The sequence below is a fragment of the Haemaphysalis longicornis genome, unplaced genomic scaffold (genome assembly GCF_048455015.1).
Source record: "Haemaphysalis longicornis isolate Haplotype H1 unplaced genomic scaffold, Haemaphysalis longicornis Haplotype H1 scaffold_1, whole genome shotgun sequence".
Taxonomy (NCBI): domain Eukaryota; kingdom Metazoa; phylum Arthropoda; class Arachnida; order Ixodida; family Ixodidae; genus Haemaphysalis; species Haemaphysalis longicornis.
In genome coordinates, this window is record NW_027526203.1 from 35,949,510 (window position 1) to 35,963,122 (window position 13,613).

General features: G+C 50.4%; 1 pseudogene; it reads right to left on the reverse strand.

Annotated features, from left to right (window-relative positions):
- Positions 1-1,439: 1,439 nt before the first annotated feature.
- Positions 1,440-2,599, reverse strand: LOC144164022 (CCR4-NOT transcription complex subunit 7 pseudogene; annotated as a pseudogene).
- Between the last annotated feature and the right edge of the window lie 11,014 nt (positions 2,600-13,613).

The window sequence follows — 13,613 nt, forward strand, 5'->3', positions numbered from 1 at the left end:
GAGACACGGCGGCGAAGAGCGTGATGGGTGGTAGCAGTGAACGGATAATGGCGCCACCACCTATTATGGCAAATCACATCTCTGCACTTCCGACAGCTTTTACGTTGAGTGGAACGGCTTTAATTTTTTATTTAGTTGTAGTATTTCAAGCAGCTTAGATGACTATTTCTTGTATAGCGCTCGTGCCGTAAGCGCCCCCTGAATTCCCACAATATCTCATGTCTACCGACTGCATTTCATAGATGGAAAAGCGTTCACAGGTGTGTGGTCGTGCTCCTGACGGCTGTGCTTGTTCACACAACGCCAAAACGGCTTCCTGCACCGTTGTTTTACGCTGTGAGGTAAAAGTTTCGGTTGATTTGATTTCCTTAGTACCTTTGTTAACTTAACTGACTCTTCTCCCAAGTTCAAATGGTCTTAGGTTTTCCTATAGCGTACCAGTCGCCGAAGCGTGGCATGTGCGCTTGTGTGGAGCTACGTGGATTTACAGCTTGATACAGTCTGAAAACTAACAAAACTAAGAGCACATTCCTCCGCGCTGATATCGTGTCGAGGCTTAGTTTCAACACAGCGAACGAATTGCGACGACCCGCTGGCGGGCGACCGACTGAAAGCTGGGCCGACTGATTCCCGAGAGTCGGCGAGCCGGGCAGTAGCACAGTCAAGCCATGGAAGCCAACTTTTTCTGACGCCATGCGAAATGTCATAGAAATCGGCAAGGAGGATAGAGAGGGGAGGACAGCATTTTTAATTGATTTTTCTACTGAATAAATTCGCGTAAACGCAGCCAGACTGGTCGAAACATGGCCTATAATTTTTGGCGAGGGATCGCGCAATGTTTACAAATCACTTCAGTGCCCCTTTAGGCGCAGGTAAATATGCACCCAAGCACAACCTTTCACAGCAAATGTAAACGCAAATGAAATCATTGAGAAATCGTAGAAATGTTGCAGGGATGTTTTAGAATGTCAAGAAATACTGTCGCATAATCTGATAAGCTGGCGGTGTTTCCTGGGTTATCGTATTCTCTGCGAATTTTTTCTGTCTGTTCACACAAATACAACGCGCACATTTACGCGCGTGCCTGCGTGCGCATCCCATGCATCACCCGCGCACGCAACTCATTCGTTCCCTCGATTATTTACGCATGCATGAACGCTCTGACCATTTTTACGTGCACATATTACTCGGGCCCTCACCGGCAGTTACCACCTTACCAGACGTTTGGCGTTTCACATTGCAGCTCCGAAAAGACAGACGCTTTTGAAACAAGTGTTCGCAAAACCAGAATAACATTTTTATTTTTTTTTCTTAAAGCAAAGGCTTGGTTAACTTTCTCTTTAAGGCAGAAGAAATTCACAAAAGTATGGGATTTACGCAAAAACATCAAGTGGGAGTAAGGTATAAAAAGCAAGGTACCGCAGAAATAAAACGCTCGAAAAAGTGTCGGGGTAACAGTAGACGACTAGGAGGCAGGCTATAGGGGATTTTACACGAGTAGGGAACGAACGGGTCACATGTGAGAACATAAGGAGCAGCACTTTGAAGAATTGATCTGTTCGCGACGGTCAGTGCACGGGGAGCGCGCAGTGGCGCCGATGAGACGCGAAGGCGCTTGGAGTGCTGCTGCCGAGACGCAGGCTTAGGTGGTGACATGAAGGGCAACGAGGACGAGGGTATGGGCTGTAGAACGGGGCTGGGAGCTCGCGACTTGCTTGGGGTATCTTGTGGTTCAAGGCATCGATTATGGAATACCCAGACCAACCAGAGGCCCGCAGAGGTTGGCGTTGGTGATCTCACCTTCAAAAAAGATGTCTCGTATCTTGAAAAACACTTCCGCCGTCAGCAAGCTGTCGCTTCCTGCCTGGTGTCGCCGCCCTATCTGTTCCAGCTCCAGCTTATCAGCCATCGTTTTGAGGCCTCCCTTGAGGTTCGTGCAAGTCTGCGCCAGGTACTTGACATCGTAGACCACAGGAAAGTAGAGCCTCACCACCTCCATGAACTCGGACATGTCTCGAGGCAGCGGCGCGTTCGTCAGCAGTCTGAGCAGGTAGGCCACGTCGTAGGCGCCGTGAAAGCAGATGAGTTTCACGTGGGGCGAAAGGACCACACCGGACTTCTTCAACAGCTGGGCAAACTCGCACGGGTCGATGCCCTGTTTTCGGTGCCTCTCGAATTCGATGCCAGAGTTTACGAGCAGGGCGATGGAATCATCAGCGTACATGTCCTCTGTAAGGTTGAACAAGAAGTTGAACTGCCAGGTGCAGTTGTTCTGGGGCTTGTTGCCGGCTTGGTCCATGAAGGTGAAACCTATCTGGATGACCTTCATCATGTTCACATTGCAGCGGAGGTTGTGGTAGTCGTATTCTACTCGGCTGGAACATTCGGTTACGAAGTTGGACGTCACACCGGGAAATTCCGTGTCCATGGCGACATAGTTGTACCGCTTGACGATACGGCCAATCTTCTCGAGTTCTTCGGCGAGGTTAAAAGCCCAGACATTACGTATACCGGGCGTCTCATTCGGAACTTCGCGGACGCTGCTGCCGTCATCGATGGAGCTGGCAGCGTTCATGCCAGCGGAGTTCGAACTAGCCATGGCTACACGTGCACACTTGCAGTCACGACTTAGCAGTACATGGCGGAACGAGAGCCGCAGAAGCCGGCACACGAGTCGCGCGAACGTCTGCTTGTGCGTCCAAACCTTGCGGCTTGAGAAATGGACAGCCCTTGCCTAGGTCGCGATGACGCTGATAACCAACGCAATGGATCTCGCCGAACACCAGGAGACTTGGTCGAGGCGTAGTTGGCGACCACGCTGAGGGTGAAGGCAACTTCGCGGCTGTCACCAACAGTCTGAAGACATTACAGATGCTTAGTTGGCTAAGCAAAATGCGTTAGAAGAAACCAGCTCACGGCATGACATCCAGAAAGGCAGAAGAAATGCGCTTCTTGAAGAGACTCAAGCAGCCGCAACAAATGACGTGGACGCCGGCTTGAGGCACAGTTGATGCACCGAACGCCGATGAAAGATGCCAGAAATGACACAAGAGGGGCGCTGCAGTCCGAACATGCGTTTGATGCTGCTGCTCCGGTTGTATTTTACACACGCCTTTTTTGTTATTTATGAACCTGCATGCATACACAAATGTTTTTTTTTGTTCGCCTTTTGTAGAGCCGCATTATTCAACGTGGGCTGCAGAAAGGCCCCTCGTGAAGCTACGAGGAGCTCGTTCAGCTTGATCTCAGCGTCTTGGGTTCGGCCAAAGCCCTGTTTCTAAGATATGCTTGGATGGCGCATCCGCGAGTGTAAGCCGTCTCTTTCTTAAGCCCGTACTACATGGAGCGATTTCACCTGCGAATTCGCTGATGCAGCGCCGCTCGTACGGCAAAACCACTTTTTTCGTTGCTGCGGCAAAGTGTCAAACATTTGAAGCGGTCGAGCAAACACCGCACGTGCGGCGTGTGCGGCGTAGAGGGGCCGGACCTGCGGCCAATAGGAGCACAGCTCGGCACCACTTGCACGCTTGGAAACCAGATGGAGTTGCTTGCATGAGCGCGAAAAAAGCGTGGGCACACCAAAACGTCTGTCTTCTCTGCTGTGTGTGCGTATATTGATAAAGAATTGGCGATTCTTATATAAAACCGCAAATAAACTTATATTTACCGCAAACCAGGCAGAAACAACTTGCCAAGAAAGTAAAATAAAACCACCCTTGTTAAAATCGCAACCACCTTTGCTGGTGGCAAACTTAATTCAGTCTGAAAACAAGGCGCATCTGAAATGCGAAAATCGCGGCGTTCGCAGGCCCCATGTAGACGCCAATTCCAGGCATTGCGAACTTCACAAGTGCGAATGTTCGTTCCAGCGGATTCGATTCGCTCCATGTAGAACGGGCTTTAGAGCCCGGTGATCACGTCACATCGCCAACACAGAAGTTTTCACCACAGCCAATTCACACACGCCGTGTTTTAAAGTAGCGTCTGAGGACGCCATCCTAGCCTGGAGAGCTCTACAACAGTTATGCCAAGTGAACGTTAGTTTTTTAACCGCGATGCGGCGCTGGCAGCCGCTCTTCAGGTCGCGCCACCTTTGACCGCCTTTCGACAAGCCTTATGCAAACCCCCCGGTTTCCTCGAGCCAACGCTACCAACGCCTTGGGCTCACTCGCTGAACCGCCCTGTAGCTAGCTCGTGACGCGTCTTCTTTTGTTTATTGCTTTAATTGCACGAGGAATAAATGGCGCACATCGACAATATTTTGCGTCCTCGCCCCGACGACAGAGAGTGACAGAACGGGCGAAAATATAGCACGTGCCGGGAGAGCTTGCTGCGCTCGCTACGTGGCCGCGCTCATTGCTAGCAGTTAAGTCAAACCGAAACGGTGGCGGACGCGCCCGGGCATCTGTTCTACCCGTTGAGTTGCTTTATTGAAAGAGGAAGAAGGCAACTCAGCCGATAACTGCCTCTCAGGTTGAGGGCGCCTTCATTCTGAAGTTAGCGTGCCTACATTTAAGTAATACCGCCCAGCAACTAGTTATCGGTCGTTCGGTATAGCGTGTTTACCCTTATTTTGTTCGTTTTCATGCCGACCGCGCTGACTTTGGTGCGAGGGGCGTGAGGGAAAACCGCGGACGCTTGTTTTTTTTATTCGCCACGCTATTATGTCCACCCGACGAGCGGGCCCAGAGGGGACGTGTACAAATGCGTCGGTCAGTCCAAAGTAGTTAAAAGCGATGCTAGCATTTGAAGGAGGATATCCTTTCGTTCGTTTGGAAGACCGGCGGCGGGGGACTATTGACATATTAACGACCGCGACTACCGCCATGAGAAAACCGGAAGCGGACGAGAGCTGAAAGTCAGTCAAGGGGTCAAAAGTATGAAGGGGTCACTCGACGTTCTGTCTACCAGGGTTACACAGCTCAAAGCTACTGGGCGAAGTTTCCATTCGCTCCACATCTGGCCCTGGTGACTCCGTGGCGGGATGCGTCAATGGGTAGGCGACCAGGCTTTGTTGTGCGCTCGACGGGATCACAAAGCGAAGGAATTTTGGCGGCGCGGGGCACAATTGTTGGCCGCACGGTATGGATAATACTGTAAAGGGGTCCTGAAATACCTTCCGCCGATGCATGGATGTACAGTTCCGCGCAGAAGTAAACGGAGCACGGGAGCGGTGGCCGAACTGCATCGCTGCGCCGCGTATGGGCGCCGACGGGAACCATGGAGCGCCGGTCAAAGAGTGTGTTCGCACTGCCCCCACCGCCCTATATGATATGTCTAATCGCCGCTCTGCTGGCGTGTCATGCTCGGTGAGACGGTCTTAAAAAGGCAGCGCTGGGCTATAGAGGGGCGCTGGTTGCACTGCCGCTCGCAGGCATCAGCGGCGACCGAATACGCTGCTCATGAGCTGGACGAAGCTAAGGTGAACGAAGCTGCGCGCGCCCGGAAACGTGCCTTGTTGCACGCTGTAAATGGCGGCATAAAATTGTAGGCCGCTGCGGTTTGGAATAGCATGCCATTGCTATATAATTGGTTTGGCATAGCATGTCATTGCGATATAATAATTTGTAAGCTGGCAACAAAATTGTTATGTACAATATAGGAAGCACATTCACAGACATTTTCGTTGTTCGGAAAAAAAAATCTCGCTTACGAGATTTCTTCTTTAATTTTGGGTTTGTCCCAAGTTATTGCTACCGGTCAGTCCAGGTCTGTTCAGGACAAAGGGAAATAAAAAATGTCCATTCGGTGGAAATTCTGTATTAGAGAACACCGTAAAGAATAGTTACAATCGTTGCCTGCTATTACAGCAGGCCTCATAAGGCGCATATTTTGTTGTCGCATTAAAACCAACGTTGTTATTTTTAACGAGCACCTTATATTAGTTAAGAAAGTGTTGCAGATTTAAATTAAACTCCGCAATCAATTGAAAGATGGCTTCACCGCATGACCTCAATGCCTTGCAAAAAAGTGCCGACAAGGCCCCAAAATGACCGATGACGAGTATAGTGGTCATGACCGATGGCGACCATACTCTTAATCGGTTAATTTGGTACAAAATCTTATGAGTGCTATCCTCGTCAACGGGAGCGAAAGAGTTAACGCGACAACAAAATATGTGCCCTATGAGGCCCGCTGTAATAGCAGGCAACGATTGTACCTATCCTTTACGGTGTTCTCTAATACAGAATTTCCGCCGCATGGACATTTTTTTTTATTTCATTTTGTTCAGAACAGACCTGGACTGACCGGCAGCAATAACTTGGGGCAAACCCAAAATTAAAGAAGAAATCTCGTAAGCGAGATTTTTTTTTCCGAACAACGAAAATGTCTGTGAATGTGCTTTTTATATTGTACATAACAATTTTCTTGCCGGCTTACAATAATTTTATATCGCAATGCCAAACCGCAGCGGCCTACAATTTTATACCGCCCTTTACAGCGCACAACAAGGCACGTTTGCGGGCGCGCGCTGCTTCGTCGAGCTGATGAGCAGCGGATTCGGTAGCCGCTGATGCCTGCGTGCGGCAGTGCAACCAGCGCCCCTCTATAGCCCAGCGCTGCCTTTTGAAGACCGTTTCGCCGAGCATGACACGCCAGCAGAGCGGCGAATAGACATATCATAGGGCGGCGGCGGCAGTGCGAACACACTCTTTGACCGGCGCTCCATGGTTCCCGTAGGCGCCCATACGCAGCGCAGCGATGCAGTTCGGCCACAGCTCCCGTGCTCCGTTTACTTCTGCGCGCACCTGTACATGTAACCAAATAAAGCAATGTATTAGCAATCTCCTCCCGCAAGAATTTTGTTAAAGCGATGAGTATTAGCTGAGAAATCGTAAATCAAAAACCGGGCATTATCGTCGGGCCGCGTTTCCTCCTCCTTTCAAGTAACTCTCCGCTGTTGACGGCGCGAGCCTTTTCTCCCATGATGCTGCGCTCCTCAGCGGTGACGTACTTCCGCTATTGCGCTGCTCATACTGCCGTCTGCTACGGGCAAGTTTTGTTGACACCATGAATCCCGCACTCCGCTCAAGGGTGGAAAAGCGAACGAAAAATCTGGCCGCATGTGTGCGGCGGCCTGGCCTTGCCCTTTCGCGGTGTACGCTGCTGCAGTTGCTCTCGGCGGCACGTGACGTTTCATCGGCGGCGAACTCGCAGCCGCACGGGGAGGATCGTGCGCTCGTTCTCTTTGATGCACCGCGCACTGTTTATCCAAAAAGCGCCGTATCAGATGGGGCCCCGCTGGTGCCGGGTCTTATTTTGCGGCGGCGGTAATTCCTGCCGCCGGCATGTGAAAAAGACATTTTAAACCGATACAGAACCCGTGCACAAAACGCTTCAATCATGTGACCAGCTCACCTTGGGGCGACGCGTGGTGGAGAGCGGCAACGTTGGCAAAACATGCCCCGCCGCGGCTCTGAGCTTTCTAGCGCTGCAGCGAGCGCAATTTCCTTGACAATCTCAAACATCGGTTGCCTTGGCAACAAGGCACAAACCACTCTACAAATCAGTTACGGTTCCATGATCCCCGTTCAGCTTGGGGCCCCACCTCACGCTCAAAACGCCTTAGTGTGCTCAAAACGCTTTTCAGGGGCCCTTTAAGACGAGCCGCTCGACAACCGATGGCCGGTGAAAGGTTTGCGTTTCCTTGGTTGGTTTTTATTTGTGCTATATTTGCGTTTTGTTGAATACCTCCGGGTTTCTGTATGAGAGTGACAAAGGTGGGTCACGTGGCTATTTTGTACCCACCTAGCTTTGTTTGTCCCGGTGGCCAGTCAGCGGCCTCGTGTGGTTTAATCAATGAGCCATCCTTCCTCTCAAATTGTGACGCCTTTTGTGTGTGTGTGTGCGTGTGTGTATAAGAGGGGGGGGTTGGTGGTAAAACCAAGTAGGACCAAGTAGTTTGAGTTTTTGGCGAAGATGAAAGAGAGGAGAGAGTGGCGAGCCCCAGCAGACGCGCGCCTTGCCCGACCTCTTTTAAGCAATCATGAGCCTTGACAGTTATAAATACGTGGTGTAAATAAAGTGTACATATTGTACATATTGTTTAACTTGTAGTAGCCCATCGTTTGCCAGGTGAAGTCAAGCACGAGCCATCGTTTAATCGGATCTGCGATTCGATCATCGACTTCGGCGACCGATTCACCGATGCGGGTCACACTCATGATCTTCTCATCGTCTCATCTTCATGAATTTAACTCATAGCAAGACTCTCTCAAGGAGGATAGACAGAAAAGAGGATCGACAGAAAAAGAGATAGAAAAGGAGGAGAAGATGAGGGTTTACAAGCCGTGCAGTACGGAGAGCACTGGCAGCATCATAGCCGATCCGAGATTCCCGTGTCGTTTAAAAAGTTCAGCAGTGCACGGAACGCTTTTTCGCGATTTGATGGGTAACAACCGAGAACAACAGGTTTGAAGAGGTACATGACGGCAATCGGAGTTTCGCATGCGACGTTCTAAGCGTATCGAGCCAGCAAATGTTGCGGATACTCGTACAACATGCACGCCGTACGGGGAGGGCCGAGTAGGCGCTGAGGCTACCTCCTTTTGTTGCCAGCTCCTTCTTTTAAGCCACATTAATAAGGCGCTCGATCACTGCATGCACTTCAGAAGACAGCCGGGACTAGGGCTGTCCGGATCACCACTGACTGATATTGATAAATTTTATTTTCTCTCTCTCTCTCTACCTCTCTCTCTCTCTCTCTCTCCTCCCACCCGGAGGTGCGCCCAGGTGATGCGAGTGATATTCCATTCCTGCACTCGGGTCCTTGCGGCTAGAAGCTGTCTCGCGCTCACAGGCTTCAAAATTGTGTTTGAAAGCGGGTGTTCAAGACAAACGCTGATGATGACGGTTACCACGATGATGATGAGGGTGGTGTGATCACGACGACTATAATGATGATGAACGTAGGTATCCCAGGCAGCACAGGACTGTTCGGCCTAAATCAAGCCGGTGTACTTTGGCCGGCGATTTTCTGTCCGGCCTTTTTCCGGCAGCCGTGTTCTGCCCGTGTCCAAATGTGGGTCTTTTAGCCTTACACGGCCGTACTGGCTGTCCAACGGCCAGTGTCCGTCGGCCAGTGGATCGGCTTACGTAAGTACGGCCACATTCCAGCCGTAGGGCTCCGGCGATTCCAAAACCACCCGTGTGCGACCGAAGTACGCCCACCGGACGACAGCCGAGATGCGGTCGTCGGACTCCAGCCGGACTAAGGCTGCGGAAGTTTGGCCATGCTACAGGCATTGAAGTTCAGCCACAGTACGTTAACTGTACTGAGGCCGGTGGACGAGCACTGCATGCAGCGCAAGCAGATGACTAAGTCGTGGTGTGCAGCAGCACAAACGAACCATTTAGGGTCTGCATACTGCGCCCACATGAAAGTGAGCCCGCGCGCCACCACCAGCCGTCCAGCCTTCAGCGCAGCCTTGCTTAATTATCAGCTTCAGTTGAGACCAAAATTAATTTATTAAACAGTGCTCACAAATGGTCGTTCCTTTGATTGATGTGCCTCTTTTACTGTCGGATACAGAAAATATTAATTTCTTTGCAGAGCTGGAATAGATGTATTGTCCAGGTCCTGATATCTTCTGTGCGGCGGCTTACCTGCAATAAACGGGGATGGAGGGGGGGGGGGGAGGCGCATAATTTGGTGGGTTGAATTTCACAAAGATAAAAGTGCCGCTTTTACCCAATTTCTTTTTGGGACAATCTTCCTGAGCAGTTTCATGCTCTGCCCAAATCAACTATTTCTACAACAGTTGCTTGACCAGTTTTGTTGTATATAAAACCGGCGCAAATGCCTTTACGAAGCGTTTTGGTACTCCGTAAACCACTCAGGAGCCTTCAACATAATTTCCTTCTCATAAAAAGAATGTCCGGTTTTTGAGAATTTTTCTTGAAAAGAAATTTTCTACTCGATCAACTTTTGTGATGATCTTTCACAGGGCTGATCCTAAGAGAGGTCAGAAAGGTACTACCATTTTCAGTCTATTTTCCATGTTGTTTTCATAAGTTACGTGCACCCCACTTAATATTCCAAAAGAACTGACGTATTACGTTAAAAAAATTCTAGACGCGTTGCGAATGACCCCTGCTTCAGGTGGCTCCAGTTGTACCCCTCTGTGTTCACGCAAGGAAAGTCGTAAGACTAGAGTTTCATCATTTGTTTCAAACCAATAACATAGCAATGGTAGTATTCATACTGCTGTATGCCTTGCATACTGCAAAGAATAAAATAAATATTTCATTGGTCGAGTTTTAATGCGTAAGGTTCTTAAACCGTCGGAGGCGAACTCGGCTTTATCGTAGCTCCAGAGCTCTGTGGCTCCGCATCATGCTGAAGTTGACAAGGCAGCAGCTTTTGCGCCAGTGCCTTCGGTCACAACCTGGAGAGGCGTATCACCTCTGTCGTGACCCCAGCCACCGAGCCTGTTGAGGCTGATTGTGATGCCTGAGACTCACACAGATTCGTCCGAGACTGGAGGACAGGAAATCTTCCACAGTGAGCTTTTGCATGGTGCCTTTTAATTTCTTTCAATATTTACGCATTCAGTGGTTAAGCCATGCAAGTGTGCGATTTCAATGCAGCAGTTAGGCAGTACAGAGTACACTGCTTAAATCCACATTATAAGCGGTACAGCAATACACCCAAAATATGGACAAATGAAGCCGTGTGCAACCTAATTTTTAACTATTTTCTATCACTCAGGCAAACACGATTAAAAAAGCTCTGGCACAGTGCTTCAAGCTCATGGTGCAAGTTTTCAGAATGGTGGGTGTGTTTTAAACTTGCTTTTTGTTTTGTTTTGTATCATCATCATCACCACCAGCCTATCTGCGCCCACTAAAAGACACAGTCCTCTCCCATTATTCTCCAATTACCCCGGTCCTGTGTTAACTGCGACCAATTTATCCCCGCAAACTTCCTGATCTCATCTGCCCATCTAACTTTCTGCCGCCCCCTGCAACGCTTGCCATCTCTAGGGATCCACCCAACGGTTACCTTGCCTTCGCATTACATGCCCTGCCCAAGTCCATTTGTTCTTATTAATTTCTATTAAGATGTCCTTAACACGCGTTTGTTCCCTGACTCACTCCGCTCTCTTCTTGTCCCTTAATGTTACACTTATCATCTTCCGCTCCATTGCCCGCTGAGTCGTTCTCAATTTAAGTTGAACCCTCTTAGTGAGCCTCCACGTTTCTGCCCAGTAGGTGAGTACCGGTAAGATGCAGCTGGCATACACTTTCTTCTTCAGGCACAATGGTAGGCTGCCATTCATTATCTGAGAATGTCTGCCGTATGCACTCCACCCCATTCTTATCCTTCTAATTATCTCTGCATCATGGTTGGGATCCGGGGTCACAACTTGGCCTAAGTAGATATATTTGCTTACCACTTCCACTGCCTCGCCACCAATCTCAAACCACTGTGCTGTCCCGAGGTTATTTATCATTACTTTGGTTTTCTGCACATTAATTTTCAGGCCCACAGTTCTACTCTATATGTTTAGTGCGGAAAGCATGCTTTGCAATTCGTCCCCCATAGGCATTCGCTATTATGGTGAAGCCCACTTATAACGATACCGTTTATAGCAGTATATATAATATAACGGTGAACAACTATGGCATGGTCCACTTTTGTATGCTTTCTTTGGTAAAACAAACCGCTTATTACAATGCTCCAGTGCTGCGACATCAGATACGATTGAATCCAGTCGCAGTGTGCCCCGACAATGTGAGATGTCACTGGCCGCCGGCATGCGCTGCAATGCGCCTCATCCTTTTCACCCCCGGAAAATGAGTCGACTGCGCCACTTACGAGAAAGCGAGGGGGAGAGAGAGATAAAAACGTTTATTTATCTTAAAGAGAAAGGAGCAAGACCGAAAGCGGTCAGCCTCCCAAGTCCAGGAGGCCGCCAGCCCGCGCTGATTCCAGTGCCCGGTTGACCAGAGCTTGTTGTTGCTCCGTAGCCGAGCTGGTCAGCGCAGACTCCCACTGCTCAGGTTATGGGTTGAGGAGGGGTTTAGGGGGAGGAGAGCAGTTTTTCCCGGACCCCCCTCCCGGCGCTGTACTTTGGCATCATCCTTGCGCCCGCTCTCGAGCTAGCGCCGCTGGCTCATGCGTTCGCTTATGGATCTATGCCTTGCTTTGCCGTCAGCACAGGAGTCAACTATGAAAGGCTCTCGAGTTGACTCCTTTCCGCATCGCGTCCCCTTCCCAGCGGCCTACGGCTCCCCGGTGCACCCCAGCCGACGGTCGTTGGTCATCTCCAGGGACGACCCTCGCATGTTGGGCGACCATCTGGCGGCCGGTGAACGAGGCCACACTTGCGGCGCAACCGAAGGGGCCTCGGCTCCTTCCGAGGCCGTGCCCGTCGCAGCAGCTGCGGCGGAGGCTACGTTTCCCCTTCCTGCCCCTCCGACCAGGCCTGGTGCGAGGGGGCCTGTGCAGCGCATTTTACTCGCATGAGAACCTCGCTTTTATTTTTTTCAAAGGGGCCATGTAGACAAAATACAAGTTTGGGTCATTAAAACCACCAAGTTGTGCTGGTGACAGTGGTACCAACTTTATGTCTGCTAGCAGGGCCTCTGCTTGTGCGTGAGCATATCATTTGAAACACATGGACAGCTGTTGTTGGGGCTGACTCCTGCTGCATCACTGCTGCCCATATTGAGTCACTCTAGCACAAAATTTACAAGTTTTTCAATGTTTCTTGTGTTTTCTTTTTCTTTTCCAGTTTCGTGGCTTTAATGGGTGCCGAGTGAGTTAGTGAACATTCGTTCTGTCAAATTTGGCAAGTTGTATTTTTTTATTTGAGGCCCTTTTAAAGGCGAAAGCTTTAAGTGCCCAACTGTGCAGAAAACCAGCATTGTCGTTGTCCAGTAGAGAAATGCCCACTGGTGTAAAGACAGATGATTTGTGTGGGCATCTAGCCCCGGTCTCCACAGTAGGAGCCGAGCGCGTTGCCGCCATGTTGACTGAACGTGTTCCAAGGGCGAAACAAGAGTTGGCCCAGTGTGTGTGCTGTGGCAGGTGAAGGGGACGGAACAAGTGGATTGGGTGCGGAAGTTGTGGCGTGGTGTGTCGCCAGTCCATCTGTAGTAATTTGCTCCAAAAAGGAAGAAACAAAAAAAATTGGCTCCAATCCAGACTGTGAAGGTGGCTGGAAAGCAAAGCTGTAAATGACACCCACAACAATTGGCAATGCAATGTCACTTGAATTCCCACACGTGCCCTTGCAGCATGTGTCTGGTCCTGCTTACGGCGCTCTCTCTCGAAAGGGTACTGTTCTTTTTGTCGAGCTTTGTATTCCCACTCCTCTGCAGTTTTCAGTTTGGGTGGTATCCACATGGCAGCCTGCGATAAACTGAAGGTGTTGCTGGAGGGGTTCCGCCTTTGCCGTTACCGGAAATCCGGGGGGGTGGTGTCCCAAACGCAGCACCATCGTCCACGGCTGGGCTAGAGCGGCGGACCCCGCCGCCACGGCCTCCGCGATCGGCTGCCGGCGGCGCGCCATTGCTCCAGCCGTACCATTCGGCGCGGAGCCAGGTGGAGAGGTGTAATTTTGTGAACTCCTATTCCCGCCACGAGGTGGCGGCCTTTAATGACA